The sequence below is a fragment of the Mauremys reevesii genome, linkage group 12 (assembly GCF_016161935.1).
Source record: "Mauremys reevesii isolate NIE-2019 linkage group 12, ASM1616193v1, whole genome shotgun sequence".
NCBI lineage: Eukaryota > Metazoa > Chordata > Testudines > Geoemydidae > Mauremys > Mauremys reevesii.
Window position 1 is genome coordinate 24,766,546 of NC_052634.1, and position 15,658 is coordinate 24,782,203.

Consider the following 15,658-nt stretch of genomic DNA (forward strand, 5'->3'; position numbering starts at 1 on the left):
GTTTTCTCCTTCCCTTTTCCTGATTTTACTAGAAAACAGCCGTCCCTGTTTAGAAGGTAAGAGCCTCCTCGAGGTTTGAAACCTGTTCAGTCTGATCCATCTGGTGACAGTTGAATTCTAGGCATGGAAAACACGAGCTTAAGGAGGCAGAATTTTATTCCGTACCTGGGATTTTGTCCCTTAAAATCACTGGGGATATTAGGGTTTGTTCTTTTTGTTTCACCTTTTCCTCCATCCCTCCCTCCCTCCTTTCTCTTCGTCTCTTGCTTCTTTTGTCCTTTCTCCTGTTCCCCTCCCAAAACCAGGAGCAGTGTCGGGCCTGGGCGGCAGGTTATATATTTGTGTGGAGCCCGGGCCCCACCAATATTCAGGGCTGGGCGCCCTGCTCCAGCAATAGTTGGAGCTGGGTCTCTTCCCCCCCCCCCCCAGTCCTGCCTGGATCGGCCCCAGCCACCGCAGGTCTCCCCCCACCGCCGCGACCCTGCCTGGAGCAGGTCCCAGCCCCCGCCTGCCACCCCCCCTCCGCGTGTCCCCCCACTCCGCCGCGTTGTGTTGCGTCCCTGCCTGACAGAAGGCAGCGCGCCTCTCCCCTGCCTGCTGCCCGGAGGGCTCCCAGCAGATTTGCTGTCTGCTGCCGCAGGGTCCTAGTGCCTGCCCTCCGCCAGTACTGGCAAGGCAGGCTGCCCTTACCCTGAGCCTCCAACCCCAGAGAGGGGGAGAGGGGATGGGCGGCGCTGGGGAGGGGGAGCTCGGGGGTGTTGGGGCGGGTCAGAGAAGGGAGGGGCGGCACTGGGGAGGGGAGCTGGGGGTGTTGGGGGCGGGGTCAGAGAAGGGGAGGGGCGGCACTGGGGAGGGAGCTCGGGGGTTGGGCTGCTCAGGAGCCGCCGCGAACGCTTCAAGGCCACGTGACGCCCTCTCGGAAACTCCGCCTCTCCGAGACAGCCAATAGGAAGAGGAGGCAGAGCCCTGACCAATGGGAGCGAGAAGAAACCTTCCCCGCCCAGTTCCAGTGTGAGGTTGGGGCTGCAGTGAGCAGAGCCCCAGCAGGGTGCAGCGGGGGAGGGGGCTGCAGTGAGCAGAGCCCCAGCAGGGTGCAGCGGGGGCTGCAGTGACCAGAGCCCCAGCAGGGTGCAGGGGCTGCAGTGACCAGAGCCCCAGCAGGGTGCATTGGGGCTGCAGTGACCAGAGCCCCAGCAGGGTGCATCGGGGGCTGCAGTGACCAGAGCCCCAGCAGGGTGCATCGGGGGCTGCAGTGACCAGAGCCCCAGCAGGGTGCATCGGGGGCTGCAGTGACTAGACCCCAGCAGTGTGCATCGGGGCTGCAGTGACCAGAGCCCCAGCAGGGTGCATCGGGGGCTGCAGTGACCAGAGCCCCAGCAGTGTGCATTGGGGGCTGCAGTGACCAGAGCCCCAGCAGTGTGCATCGGTGGGGGCTGCAGTGACTAGACCCCAGCAGGGTGCAGCGGGGGCTGCACTGACCAGACCCCCCAGCAGGGGGGCTGCCGGCCGTGGGGTTCCTGCAGTCTTGTGCCATTCACAGGAGACCCGCAATAGCCTGACCCCCGCAACCCCGTCCGAGCTCCCGCCCTGCCCCCAGCCCACTGCCTCTTGAGCAGCCCCCTGCGGTGTCACCACTACCCCCAGCTGTGTCCCCGCAGCTTCACAGCCCCCAGCTCCTCCGGTGGCCCCACACTTCCTCCCTGCAGCCTGCCCCGTCCCCCCACGTCCCAGCTTCACCCCCGACATCTCTCCAACCCACCTCCCCCCCTCGCACCCTCTGCCCCCCAGTGCCCCGGCCCAGCACCCCGGGGCTTGAGGCCCCACCCCGGCCGCTCCACTCCCCACAATGGGCAGCTGCTGGCGCTGAGGAAGGGGGTCTGGGCCAGGCCAGGTGCTGGGCCGATCCTGGTGAAAGAGAGACGAGCCGGCAAGGCTGAGAGGCCCTCCTTGTCTGGGGTGGGACAGGGCTCCACAATTTGGCCAGTGTCACCCTCCCCCATCCAGAGGAGACGTCCGCTCCCAGCAGGCCGTGCTCCATCTCCACCCCAAAGGGGGGAGCCCCCAGTCCAGCAGTGCCCCCCACCCCGCCCCCATCAGCAGCCAAGCCCGGAGCCAGCCCCTTCGCCCCTGCGAGGGCTGCAGGACTCCCGGCCCCCCCAGCACCAGACTCCCCATGTCCCCGGGGTGGGGTGGGGATGGGGGATTCCTTCTTCCCATTGCCCAGATCCCACCCCCACCCCGGGCTGCCCAGACGGGAGCCAAGGGCTGCAGCAGTTGGCTGCTTCCCCAGGGCTACCAAGGAGCCGCCAGGAGAAGGGACGAGATTCTCCACGGCGCTGCAGCCGTTCACACTGGGACCCGTCTCACACGGGGGAAACTGAGGCACCAGGGAGGGCGAGATGGGCTGCACCAGCTCAGATTGGGAGTCTGCGGGAGAGCCAGGAATAGAACCCAGGAGTCCTGGCTCCATGGGCAGCTTGGGACTCCTCCACTTGGGGAGGCTGGGCGGGCCCGGACTGTGGCCCTGCCCCAAGGCCTGCTGCCACTCAGCCTTCTCCTGCCAAAGCCCCGCCCACACGCCCCTCCACCCCGCCCACACTCCCCTTCAGCCCCGCCCACACGCCCTTCAGCCCCACCCACACGCCCCCTCAGGACCCCTTTGTTCCACTCCTGACCCCTGCCCACCTCTCACGTCTCTTCCCCCGAGGCCCTGCCACTTGTGCCTCTTCGCCCCCACCCCAAGGCCCCCCCCGCCAGCCTCTCTGCCGTTTGCACCCCCGGCCTCTCCCCCCACGGCCCCATGTGGCCGGATGGAGCTTGGGGAAGGGCGAAGTGAGGATGGGGCCTTGCGGGGGAGAGGACGAGTGGGAGCAGGGCCTCTGGGTGGAGCACGGGCCAGGTGCCTCCCCGGGCCCCTTACACCCACCGCCCCTGCCTGGCTCCCGGCCTCCCCGGCTCTAACCACTAGACCCAGCGGCACTGGGACAATTTGTATAGTGGGAGGTGCTGAGAGCCAGTGAACAAAACTGTAAACCCTGCACAGGATGGAAACCACTTCAAGCCAGGGGGTGCACAAGGCTGGCCCCTACTCCCTTCCCAGAGCCAGCGGTGGGACCCGGATACCCTGGCTCCCAGCCCCCACTCTAACCACTAGCCTGCACTGCCCTGCCACAGCTGGGGAGAAGAACCAGGAGTCCTGGCTCCCAGCCCGGCCGTGGGTGGAGCAGGACGTACTGGCCATGGGCTCAGCTGGGCATCGCTTACCATTAGGCTGGATGGTATCCCAGTGCTGACCTCCAGCCCCACAGCTCTGCTGGTGCCCCTCACTCCCGACCCGCATGCCCCTGGATTCCCCGCTGAGCTACCCAGTTACTGCGCTGCCGGTGCCCCTCACTCCAGACCCGCAGCCCCTGCTATCCCAGTCCTGACCTCTAGACTCTCAGCTCTGCTGGTGCCCCTCATTCCCGACCCGCAGACCCTGCTATCCCAGGCCTGACTCCAGACTCACAGTTCTGCTGCTGCCCCCTACTCCCGACCCGGAGCCCCTTAGGCGTCCACCAGCTCTGACGGTGCCCCTCACTCCCGACCCGCAGCCCCTGCTATCCCAGTCCTGACCTCCAGACTCACAGTTCTGCTGCTGCCCCTCACTCCTGACCCGCAGCCCCCTGGTCTCCCTCCTGCTCTGCCGGTGCCCCTCACTCCCAACTCGCAGCCCCTGCTATCCCAGTCCTGACCTCCAGACTCACAGTTCTGCTGCTGCCCCTCACTCCCGACCCGCAGCCCCTCCTATCCCAATCCTGATCTCCACACCCAGAGCTCTGCTGGTGCCCCTCACTCCCGACTTGCAGCGACTGGGCTTCCCGCAGAGCTCCCCAGTCACTGTGCTGCTGGTGCCCCTCACTCCCGAACCACAGCCCCTCCTATCCCAATCCTGATCTCCACACCCACAGCTCTGCTGGTGCCCCTCACTCCCGACCCGCAGCCCCCTGGTCTCCCTCCAGCTCTGCCGGTGCCCCTCACTCCCAACCCGCAGCCCCTGCTATCCCAGTCCTGACCTCAAGACTCTCAGCTCTGCTGGTGCCCCTCATTCCCGACCCACAGCCCCCTAGTCTCCCTCCAGCTCTGCCGGTGCCCCTCATTCCCGACCCGCAGCCCCTGCTATCCCAGGCCTGACTCCAGACTCACAGTTCTGCTGCTGCCCCCTACTCCCGACCCGGAGCCCCTTAGGCGTCCACCAGCTCTGACGGTGCCCCTCACTCCTGACCCGCAGCCCCCTGGTCTCCCTCCTGCTCTGCCGGTGCCCCTCACTCCCAACTCGCAGCCCCTGCTATCCCAGTCCTGACCTCCAGACTCACAGCTCTGCTGGTGCCCCTCACTCCCGACCCGCAGCCCCCTGGGTTTCCCGCTGAACTCCCCAGTTACTGCGCTGCTGGTGCCCCTCACTCCCGACTCGCAGCCCCTTAGGCGTCAACCAGCTCTGACGGTGCCCCTCACTCCCGACCCGCAGCCCCTGCTATCCCAGTCCTGACTTCCAGACTCTCAGCTCTGCTGGTGCCCCTCACTCCCGACCCGCATGGGTCACCCCTGGAGCAGGTTAAAGCTGCAGGTTGACAGTGAGGTTGCTGCCCCTGTGAACAGCTGCTGTAGCACCCCATGGGCAGGACAGGGAGACCCAGTTATACCCCTCCCCCGCCCCATCCTGTATCGGGGGATGGGAGCGCTCACACCCTGGGGCCCCTGAGTTGGGATGGAGGGAGGCACCCGTGCACCAGGGATGCTGTAAGGGCGAACAGGGGCACCCACCCACGCACCTGAGATCTTCTAGGGGGGGAGAGTGGCACCCACACACCCAGGATCTTGTGGGGGGGGACAAGGGCATCCACACTCCGGGATCCTCTGCAGAGGGACAGACACCCACACACCCAGGATTCTGTATGGGGGGCAGAGGTACCCGGACACCTGGGCGGGGGAAGGGGGCATCGAAACATCCAGGATCTTACCTGGCAGGGCAGCAGCGCCTGCAGCTCAACATGAGACGGGGGCGGGGGAAGCAGGAGCATTTCCCAGTTCCAGGCTGTCCCCGTCTAGCCAAGGCACAGAGCTCACAAGCAGAGTTTAAAGCTCCAGCTGTCAGGCTATAAAAGAAGCCGGGCCCTGTGGCTGGTGCCTGTGATCCCAGCGGCTGGGGAGGCTGAGGCCGGTGGATCGCTTGAGCTCAGGAGTTCTGGGCTGCAGGCGGCTGTGCCGATCAGGTGTCCGCACTAAGTTCAGCATCAATATGGTGATCCTGGGGAAGCTGGGGGTCCCCAGGTTGCCTAAGGAGGGGTGAACCGGCCCAGGTCGGAAACAGAGCAGGTCAAAACTCCCCTGCTGATCAGTAGTGGGATCGCACCTGTGAATAGCCCCTGCAGTGTAGCCTGGGCAAGACAGTGAGACACAGTCTCTTTTTAGACACATCCCCCCCGCAGAGCCTGCAGGGGGGGATGGGAGCACCCACACGCTGGGGATTCTGACTTGGGGTGAGGGACTCACCCAAGCAACACGGATCTTGAAAAGGGGAACAGAGACACCCACAGATCCTGGATGGGGGCAGGCAGGGGAAACCACACACGGGAGCTAGTTCATGGGGTGGGGGACAGAGACACCCACCGGAGATCCTGGATGGGAGCACCCACATGATGGGGATCTTGAACTGGGAGGAGGGAAGCACCATGTACCAGAGGTTCTGAAGGGGGAACAGGGACACTCACACACCAAGTGTCTTGCAGCAAGAGCTGCGGTCTTCATTTACACAGGGCAGTGATGGGGATTTAACCAATTCCTGCGCAGAACTTGTTCCACTAGATAATTAGCCTCACGGTTAAAAAATGGTAATTTCCAGTTGGCGTTTTGTGACATTGACTGCAAACCAAGGGGGTCGTGTTCAACCTTTGTCTGGTGAATTAAAGAACCCTTTAAAATCAGATATTTCCCCCTCTGGGAATTTTTAAAACTGTGTATTTAAAATCAGTGACTAAATCCCCTCTTAACCTCCAGTCAATGAAATCAATTGAGTTTCTTCAATCTCTCGCTGTAGACAGAAGAGACCAATGCACATTTTCCTTGTTTTTAAAGGCAAAATTCCTGATCTTTCCAAGGGGATCTTCTGCTTCAGCTGTCAGTTTGGGGAAGGATTTGGCTTCCTGGGCTATAATCTGCCCGCTGGGTTATGATCTGCGGTCTGAAGGGTCAAATTTAGATGAGGCCGTTAGTGCTGCCCCCGTGTGGCCGGAGAGGGGACCTCACATTCATTCATTCATTCATGCCCGTCACCCCAACCGGGGTATGGGCCGCCAACAACAGATCTCCATAGTCTTCTATCCTGGGCCATTCGCTCTAGCTGGTTCCAGGTATAGCCCATTTTTTTGCTATCAACCTGAAGGTCGCGTCGCCAGGTATTTCTTGGGCGGTTTGAAACCTGTTCAGTCTGGTCCATCTGGTGACCGTTGAATTTTAGGCATGGAAAACACTAGCTTAAGAGGCAGAATTTTATTCCACACCTGGGATTTTGTCCCTTAGAACCACTAGGGTCATTAGGGTTTGTCCTTTTTGTTTCACCTTTTCCTCCATCCATCCCTTCCTCCTTTCTCTTTGTCTCTTGCTTCTTTTGTCCTTTCACCTGTTCTCCTCCCAACACCAGGAGCTGTGTGTGTGTGTGTGTGTGTGTGTGTGTGTGTGTGTGTGTTGCGGGGGAGTGCTCTGCAGCTCCCACTGTGGGAGGTCCACCCAAAATGTGGGGCTGAAATAGTGCTCGGGCAGTGATCCCCACCGGTGAGCTGGGCCATCCTTTGGGCTCTCTGGTGAGAACCCTTAGCCTCCCGTCCTCAGTCTCTACCCTGATTGGCTGAGCAGGGGGTTATTGACAGGGAGGAGACTCAGGTCCTTGTTGTTCTCTTTTAAGACCAAGGAAATAAGTCAGAACCTGTTATATGTTTGACAAATTTTGCTGCTTCGCTGCATTAATGGTCTCTGAGCAGTTCATGATTCTCTCTAACATTGCAGTTCTCCTCAAATACTTGCTGAATAATTACTGTGCACTGTTGTTGGTGTGGAGCTCATCTGAGAGCACTTTATTCAGGTCATTCAATGTGTGAAATTCAAGTTCTGATGGTTAGTTTGAAAATCCGGGCTCTTGGGTCCTATTCCCAACTCTGCCACTGGTTGGCTGTGTGACCTAAGACAAGTCAATTCTCCTTTCTCAGCCTTAGCTTCTCCCTCTTTCAAGTAGAGATAATAATGATCCGCTCCTGCCTACCTCACGGCGAGTGGAGGATGGGGATCCATCGGAGAGTGTCACTAAGAGTATCAGAGGGGCCGTGTTAGTCTGGATCTGTAAAAGCAGCAAAGACTCCTGTGGCACCTTATAGACTAACAGACGTATTGGCGCATGAGCTACTGCACATGGCTAAGCAAACAGAACAAACCCCCAATCCCCCCTGTGCTTTGGGAGCCAGGTTTGTGGTGGGAATTCTGTAGTTAGATGACTTCAAGCCTGGGCATTGTGATTATTTACCAGTTTCTCTGGCATGGGGGCAGTTTTGTGCTCACAGCTGTGATGGCCGAGTGGTTAAGGTGTTGGAGCTGAAATCCAATAGGGTTCCCCGCCACAGGTTTGAATCCTGCTCACAGCGAGGCCTGTGTTTTAGCCAGTCCCTCACCCGGGCAATACCTCTGTACAACCCCCTGAGACACTCTCAATTCTCTCCCCACCCCAAGTAAATCCTGTTCTGCTCCTTTCATAGAGATCCCTGGGACACCACCTCACACTGTGTCCCTGAGGGGTCGGGCAAACTCTCAGCACCTGAAGCCTCTGCCACTCACCTGGTGCCCCATAGATCAGCCATAGCCCTGGTTCTGCTCCTCTCTCTAGAGTGCGAAAGGAGCTGAGTCAGCGACTCCATGGGAGCTACGGGGCTGCAGAAACAACAGGGCAAAAATAGGTGCTCAGCGCCCACTGGCAGCCAGCTCCCCCCCCCCACTACAGGCCTTGCCGACAAGCTCCTCCTCTTCCCCTTCAGCACCTCCCACCTGCCAGTGATCAGCTGTTCAGTGGGGTGCAGGAGGCGCTGGGCAGGGAGGGGGAGGAGCAGGGACGGGAAGAGGTGGGGGAAGGAGAGGAATGGGGCAGGAAGAGGTGGGACAGGGGTGGGGGTTTGGGGGAAGGGGTGGCGGGGGGGCAGGGCCTGGGGCGGACAAGGGGGGATTTGTCCCAGACCCCTCTAGGGCCGGCCCTGAAGGGAAGCACTGACTATCACAGTGACAATACAACTGACCAGCATTGCGGGGGAGACTGAGGGAGATCCGCACTCACCAGGTCTCTGCTCTCCCCCACGGTGAGGCAGACACTGCTCTCTCCTGGCTCTCACTCTAGCAGCTGGACGCCAAGGAGCCATTTCCCCAAAAGAAGTGCATCGAGTGCCCCTGTGGTGCTGGGGGGCTGGCGCTGCGGCTGGCAGGGGGGCTGATGTCTGCACAGACTCTCAGCTGCCAGGCCGGAGGGGGCACTTGGGACCTTACCAGACTGGCTCAGTGAAGACGGGGGGTTGACAGAGCAATACAGACGCTCTCCAGAGCACGGAGCAGGAGCCGCCCATGCAGCCAGGCAATGAGCATTTCCCACAGCCTGGAGCCGAGGGGGAGGCGGCAGCTGCTGTTCCAGCTCCTCGGGGACAGGCCCTGTCAGCCAACAGCCACTTCTTACTCCCCACAGCTAAGGGTGCCGGGTTCCTCCGGTGGGGGTGTGGAGCAGCCGTTCGTTTTCCTGTTCGCACTCCTCTGCGGTGTGTAAATCGGGGAGGGGAGGCAGAAGCCCCACTTCCCTCCCGTAATGACGCCCAGTGGGGGAAGCCAGGACAACAGGGTGGGGCGGCAAGTGGTGGCCAGACTGTCACCGCCAGGGTCTAGTCTAGCTCAGGGTCCAGCTCAACCTCCTCCCCGCGCCACTGGCCCCCAGTCCCCTTCCACCACCAGGTCAACCCGGGCACTAGGGCAGGAACGGGGTGAGGCAGCAAGTCAAGCTGAGCAAGGCAGGCAAAAGCGAGTCTTGTCTTCATGGGCCGCTCACAATGACGTCCTTTTTGTGTGCAACTGCTGCAAAAACATCCCGGGCAGAGAAGCAAAAGGCCAAAAAACTCCAATACAGCTTTCAAAGTAGCTCAGTTGGGAGAGCATTAGACTGAAGATCTAAAAGCCCCTGGTTCAATCCCAGGCTTTGACAGGTCCTTTCATCCCTCCTTGTGCAGTGGTGTCTGCACCCAAGATGAGCAGGGCTGCCCTAGGGGGTCTAGAATAAAGCAATTTTTGGGGCCCCTTCTATTAAAAAAATGTTGCAATGTATTCTCATGGGGCCCCTGTTGGGCCTGGGGCAAATTGCCCTGCTTGTCTCCCCTCTGGGTGGCACTGAAAGCGAGTCCCTGAGCTTGGGCTCTGCAGTAGGAAAACATAGAATGGGCTTCTGCCCCTAGTTGGCCCACCTGACCTTTAACAAGGAGAGATGGGAGCTGTCTTTCCCAACACGGCAGGAAGAGAGTGAGGCAGGGGGACCCTCAGGAATGGTGCCAGAGGGCTGCTGGGCAGTGACAGGCAGGGATTGGGGATGGAAACTCCTATGTGCAGCTGAGCAAGGGCAGTACCAGGGAAGGGGCATCTGTAAAAGTGGCCCTGTGGAAGGTGGCAGGGATTTGGGGGCCCAGGAGGAGGCACTTGATGTTCAGTGCCTTGGAGCAGCTGGACTTGGACATGGTGGGTGTTCAGGAAATGCACATTCATGACTTTAGGGTAGATCAATGGGCAGAGGGTGATTGGAGGAAGGGCCTCCTGGCCAGGGAAGAATGATGGGGCTGGAGTCTTGTTCTTCACATTCACGGTGCGAGTACAGAAGGTGGTGGAGCTCCGACCACGGAGGGCATTACTGGTGGCTTTGTGCTCTGTGGCACTGGTTACTGCTATATTAGTGTGTATGGTCCCCAGTTAAGGCATGAAAGGGAAGCTCAAAGGCTCCCTTCCTCTGGGCTGCATGATGTTTGTTGTTTGGGGGGGATTTTAATTGTGTCAGCCGGCCTGAGCACCGCTGGTCCCATTTTACCAACCATCAGAGGAAACATTTTCACAATGAGCACTACCTGGCGCAGGTCTGTAGTGAGGTCGGCTTAGAGGAGCTCACTCCAGCCACAGAGGGGGTTCACCTTTCTGCGGGGACAGACCAGGACTCGCATTGACCGGATTTATACTTAGCTTTTGTGTCTTTAGCATGTTGCTTCTCAGATTCTTTCTTGGCCCAACTTGTTAGACTTTGACACTTAACAGGCCAGAGTTTGTGCACCTTCCTATTATCCTCACTAGGATCTGATTTCCAAATTTTGAGGAATGACTTTTTGCCTCTAACAGCCTCCATTACTCTGCCATGAACCTAGAGTGGCGTTCTGCTGGTCCTCCTATTGTCGCTTCTGATTTAGGGCAAACGTTTCATCTGAGCCTCTAATTGCGGTGTTTTTAAACGGTCTGCATGCTGCTTGCAGGCACCTAACACTTGTGACAGCAGCTCCTTTTAATTCCCACCTAACCATCTGTACTTATGCCGATAGGTCGACTTTAGGTCTTTAACTTTGAGCGGTAGCTGAGAAGATGGTAAATTGGGCAGAAACCCATTCGACAAACCTCTTCATTTCCTTGTTATTTCCTGACTTCTTCATTCATCCCCTTTTCCTTTTTTCCTGGGTGAGGCGGAGGCCTGCCAGAGAGCTCCCTGGCACCTCTGGCTGCCTGGGCTGAAGGCAAGAGGCAGGCCTGGGCGTGGCCAGGGCCTCCTGTCCTGGCCTGAGGCCGCACTGCTTCCTGGTCCCCTTTTCCCACCCACACCGGCAGGCGGCTGCTGTGGGAGAACACGAGGGAGGCTCTCGGGATGCTAGGCAGCGCTGTGTGGCTGTCAAGGGAAAGACCCTTCTTCTCTAAAGATGGCTGGCAGAAAGGTGGTGCTCAGCTCTGTAAGCGACCTCCCCAGTAGCCTCGCTGCCAGAGGATGCAGACATTTCTGTAAGGTGCAGAAAGAAGGTATTTGGCTTCCAAGTTAATATGAGAAATATGCATTTAGGAGATGAAATTTCCATTCTTTCATCAGGGCCCCAGTGGCCTAATGGACAAGGCAATGGCTTTCTAAGCCAGAGATTGTGGGTTCGAGTCCCATCTGGGGTGGAAAACTGTCTCTATGTTGCAAGGAAACCTTAGCCTTATTTTCAGAAAGGAAGCTTGGGAGATGTTTGAACACAAAATACTGGATCTTGGGAAAAATCCCCCAGAAATGGCATCTTGACAAATGCTTTCTAAACCCATCAGTAGCAAACAGTTAATACTAGCGTTTGTCTGAGACTAGAGAGAAGGGGAGTGTTTACTCCCACACCTCAGTGAGTGAAACAGAGGGAAAGAGAAAGGCTGTTCTGAAAGAGAAGGGATCTGTCTGGAGACAAAGCAGCTGTGTGAGAAGAAGAGGTTCAAATGGGTGTTAGATGTTAGTTAGTGTTAGAGGGTTTATCCCTTCACCCTCCCATTACTGGGTTCTTCTTGTGTACCCACAGAGCAGCAATACCCAAGGTGCAAACAATGAGATGTTTATTGGATTGAACTTCCAGCAAGCAATGATTCCAGTTTCCTTCCTCAGTGTCCCCATCCCAGCCCTGACGCCACAGAGCCTTGCCTGTGTCCCTGTTCCCATTCTCCCCCTTAGCAAGACATAGGACATATGGTGACACATTTCCTGATCGGGCCAGGCCTCAAGGTGGAAGGTGTTGATATTCCATTTGTCCCACTGTCCTGTGCGTAGTGCAGTGCCCTGCACCTTCTCTCATACGGGCGGGCCACACCTGTTCCAATTAGCGTTCCAGACTTCCCACTATAGTGGGCCTGGGAAGGTTGGGTCCAGGTTGTCTTGTACAGGGGGGAGGGGCTTACTCCATTACTTCTAGGTTATTTCCATAGGCAACGTATCACAAGTATACTTAGCAATACACCAGCCGCTGTAACAATCCACAGCAACACCGAGAGACCTGAGCACTAGCCGCATGGTCCAACATCCTGGCCACCACCGAAACACCTCCTCTCCTCCTTCGACGGGGTCAAGCTCTTAACGTGCCCAGTTGCAATACGCTGCCGCTGCAGGTTTTCGTGCTTTTGTCCATATCATAAGTCCATTGAATGTCCACAGAGAAATGGGTTATTGTCCAAACCAACTTAACCACGTGGTGTGGAATCAGGCTGTATGCGCTGGTTCGATTATTCACAGCAGTAAGATTCACAGATCTATCTGTGCCCCAAAGCCCAGAGAGCAGTGTGTAGTGTGGAATTTGGTTAGGGGCTGGTGTAATTGTGCCCCCAGTAATATGTACATTTCAAGCCAAACACCTCATACACAGTACACCCAATTGTCCACCCCTTGCCACGGGCCATTGGGTGTGCTCCTCCATGGCCATCAGGGAGGGGCACATTCAAACATCTTCTCTGGCTTTACACCATTTTACACACACCCCCATTGATTCCCAGCGAGCAAATCCCCTTCTCATTATTCCCATACGGCTTGTGGGGCCCACCTTAGCAGCCGATTCACTTCCAGATACCACGGTAGCTATTACACAGGTGCTGGCCTCCTAGTCGAGCATTTTGAATGTCCACACACATCTTCCCCCAGGTCAGCCTTTTGAAGCCACCCCCACCCACGTCATGAGGTTTTCTGTTCATTGAAACACAACAATGCTGACAACAAGACAAACACCACAGACAAACAACACAAAACAGAGATTCATGGTATTCTGGGTTAGTCTTTTGCTGGCACCAGCTTCCTTGTAGAGTGTCTGAAAAACAAAAGAAACAATTTCCACACACACCCCCCAGTGGGGACAGATTAGTGCTTAATAACAATAATACCACTTCCTTTTACAAATTTCCTTCCTAATTGCAGGAAAAACAGAAGAATTCCCTCCAGGCTGTCCTTATTTTGTTCTATAGTCAGATAGTGAATTACCCCACTCGCGGGTCCTTTATGAAATTCATGAGGTGGTGTGCCTCAGTTTCCCCTCTTGTACAATAGTTGCAATAGTTGCAATAGTTTCTCTGCTGCACCAAGCTTTAAGTTTATCCGCAGGTAATAGCTGAGAGACAGCTTTAGATTTAGCTTTAGCACTGTATATACACACACACACTCCTTAGGGTTAACCTGTCCCCCTTATTTTCAGGCTTGACTTGTTTTTTCATCTCCCTTTCCTGGAGGGCCACAATCTGAGTCTTCCAGTAGCTTGTTTGCTGACCAGATGTATTTATTATTTGCAGCTCCTTTGTGCTGCCACTGATGGGCAGTTCTCTCCTTCCCCCATCAGCTAGGTCATTTGCATTCACCCCGGCTTTCGGGCTTGGCTTTTGGATCCAAAGCCATCAGCAGCTCAGAGACTGTCTTAAAAGGGACACAAACAACTTCCACCGGAGTTCTGATTACTTTCCACTTCCATCTTCTGCTTCAAAACACACAGATCTGAAAAAGAAACACAGCCTATTGTGGCTCCCTTTGGAGCCCTAATAGGGTTTGAATTAAGTACCATGTTTTGTTTGCATTTCTTTTACCCCTTCTCCAATATACACTGCACACGTCCTGGGAAAATGCACATTCCTTCCATAGTTTAACCTTCATAACATTATGTTACAAAACATAAGTCTCACTTTAGGTTTTTAAAACCTGACACAATTACACACAACATTTTGTTTTGTCTAACATCCCTTGCAATGCAATATTTTTTTTTACACAATTGTACCCCGATTACACATCCATCTTGTACAACCAGAGACAGCCAGGGGCAGGCACGTTAAGTGCCAATAGAAACCCCGGACATTCCTTTAGTGATATTGCTTACATTACCCAGGAGTCAAATTATTTTGATCAGATTATCTCTCCGCCTGCTGCCTGCAGCCGTCCCCTATAGACCATTTCTGTGGGCAAAGGGCCCATTTCCCCTCAGAATGGCTGTGAAGGCTTCTCGGGACAAAACTTTACCTGACTCTCTTGTATAATTTAATTACTAAGCTTCCATCCAACAGGAGTGCACAGAGCTGCACATACAGTTACATTTATATAACTGGGTTTTATTATTAAACCAAAAACTGCCTTCTTGTAACACCACAACTGTTGCCTTTTGCTATTTCCACAACTCCCAAATGTTTACTTTCCTCCAAACTCTGTATTATTAATTTTTGCAAAGCCCTCGGTGGCTGCACTGCAGTGCTGGGATGACTCTGCAGGGGGAGAAGCTGCTGTGGAGCAATGTAGAGCAGGTGCAGGAAGGAGCCGGGGTCACTATTCACATTCTGAACTGCACAATTTTCCAAATTTGGGAATGTCCGAGAACAATTCTAAGGGGAAAGTGAACGCAGAGCAGTGACACTGGAGGTGCCCAGACCTCCAACGGGGGCGGCGTGGAAATTAATAATGGGAACATCATTTGTGAAATTAGTCGTCACTGACAAGATTTGTGTCTTCTTATTTCATGTTATGGTGTTATTTAGTGGAATCAGGACATATTTTTACTATGTTAATTAAACACTTAATTTTATTTAACTAAGCCAAAAACTTAGTGTCACTTATTTTTTTCTCTGTCCTAGCAAGAACTAAATGAATGTTTTGACTTTCTGGAAAGTGCAGTGAGATTAAATGTGGGGAATTCAGTCTCTGTGTTTGCGAGCTGATGTTTTCCTCTCACAGGTCAGTGCCTGCATTGAAATACCAAGAGGGATCTAAGGGCTGGTGTACGCTGGGCACAGGGGTGTTTGCAGGAGGGGCGGGGCCTCAGGTGGAAGGGGCGGGACAGGGCGTTAGTCTCCCCCAGCTGGCGGTTCACGCCCTGCCCATGGTGTTGCAATGACAGAGGCTGCCCAGGCTGCACTTGTAGCGAGGTTCCCCCACTACATGGCCGCGCAGAGGCTGCAGGAGACAGGCAGGTGGCAGCAGGGGAAGTGGCGACACAGGAGCTCTCAGCAGCAGGGTGAAGGACAATGCCGTGGAGCGGCAGCGACGCAGAGTGAACAGGGCAAATCGAGAGCCAGTTGAGGGAGTGTCGGCAGCAGAAGCTGAGGTTTCGCTTGATTCCTTCCCCTCCCTCCCCCACCCCTGGGGCTTTGCTGCCCAAGGGGAGTGGGGGTTGGGGGAGGAGAGCGGAGGGGTCTGTTAAAGGAACATTGGATTGGCCTGTCACACCGCAAGGTGAGAAACTGAGGCACAGCACTGCCCAGCGTACTCTGGGGTGGGGGGTTGCTGATGAGCGTAGATTTGAATGTGGTTGTGGGGTTTTCCCAAACTCAGGCTTGATTCTCTTTCCCTTTTAATAGAAGTTCTCATTGGCTCTCTGCCCGCGCAGAGCTGGGGAGTGGGGGCGTGATGCCTTTTCCCCAGGCAGCAGGTGACACCTGCTGGCGAGTGAGGGTCGGTTTGGGTGACCCCCACTCAGGGCAGGCTAAGGGCGGGTCTCTGACCTTTACTCAGCTCAGGGGGAGTTTTTTGCACTAACATCCCAAGTGTGCAAGTCCGTCCCCGCAGAGCTGCCCCATGGGGTGACCTTAAAGGAATTGTGGAAAACGGGACGGGGGTGGG

General features: G+C 56.3%; 2 non-coding genes across 2 annotated transcripts; both read left to right on the forward strand.

Moving 5' to 3' along the window:
- The first annotated feature begins 7,588 nt into the window (after positions 1-7,588).
- TRNAS-UGA lies at positions 7,589-7,670 on the forward strand. Its single transcript has one exon. It is a non-coding gene; the product is annotated as a tRNA-Ser (tRNA).
- Positions 7,671-11,156: 3,486 nt separating this feature from the next.
- On the forward strand, positions 11,157-11,229 carry TRNAR-UCU. Its single transcript has one exon. It is a non-coding gene; the product is annotated as a tRNA-Arg (tRNA).
- Positions 11,230-15,658: the final 4,429 nt, after the last annotated feature.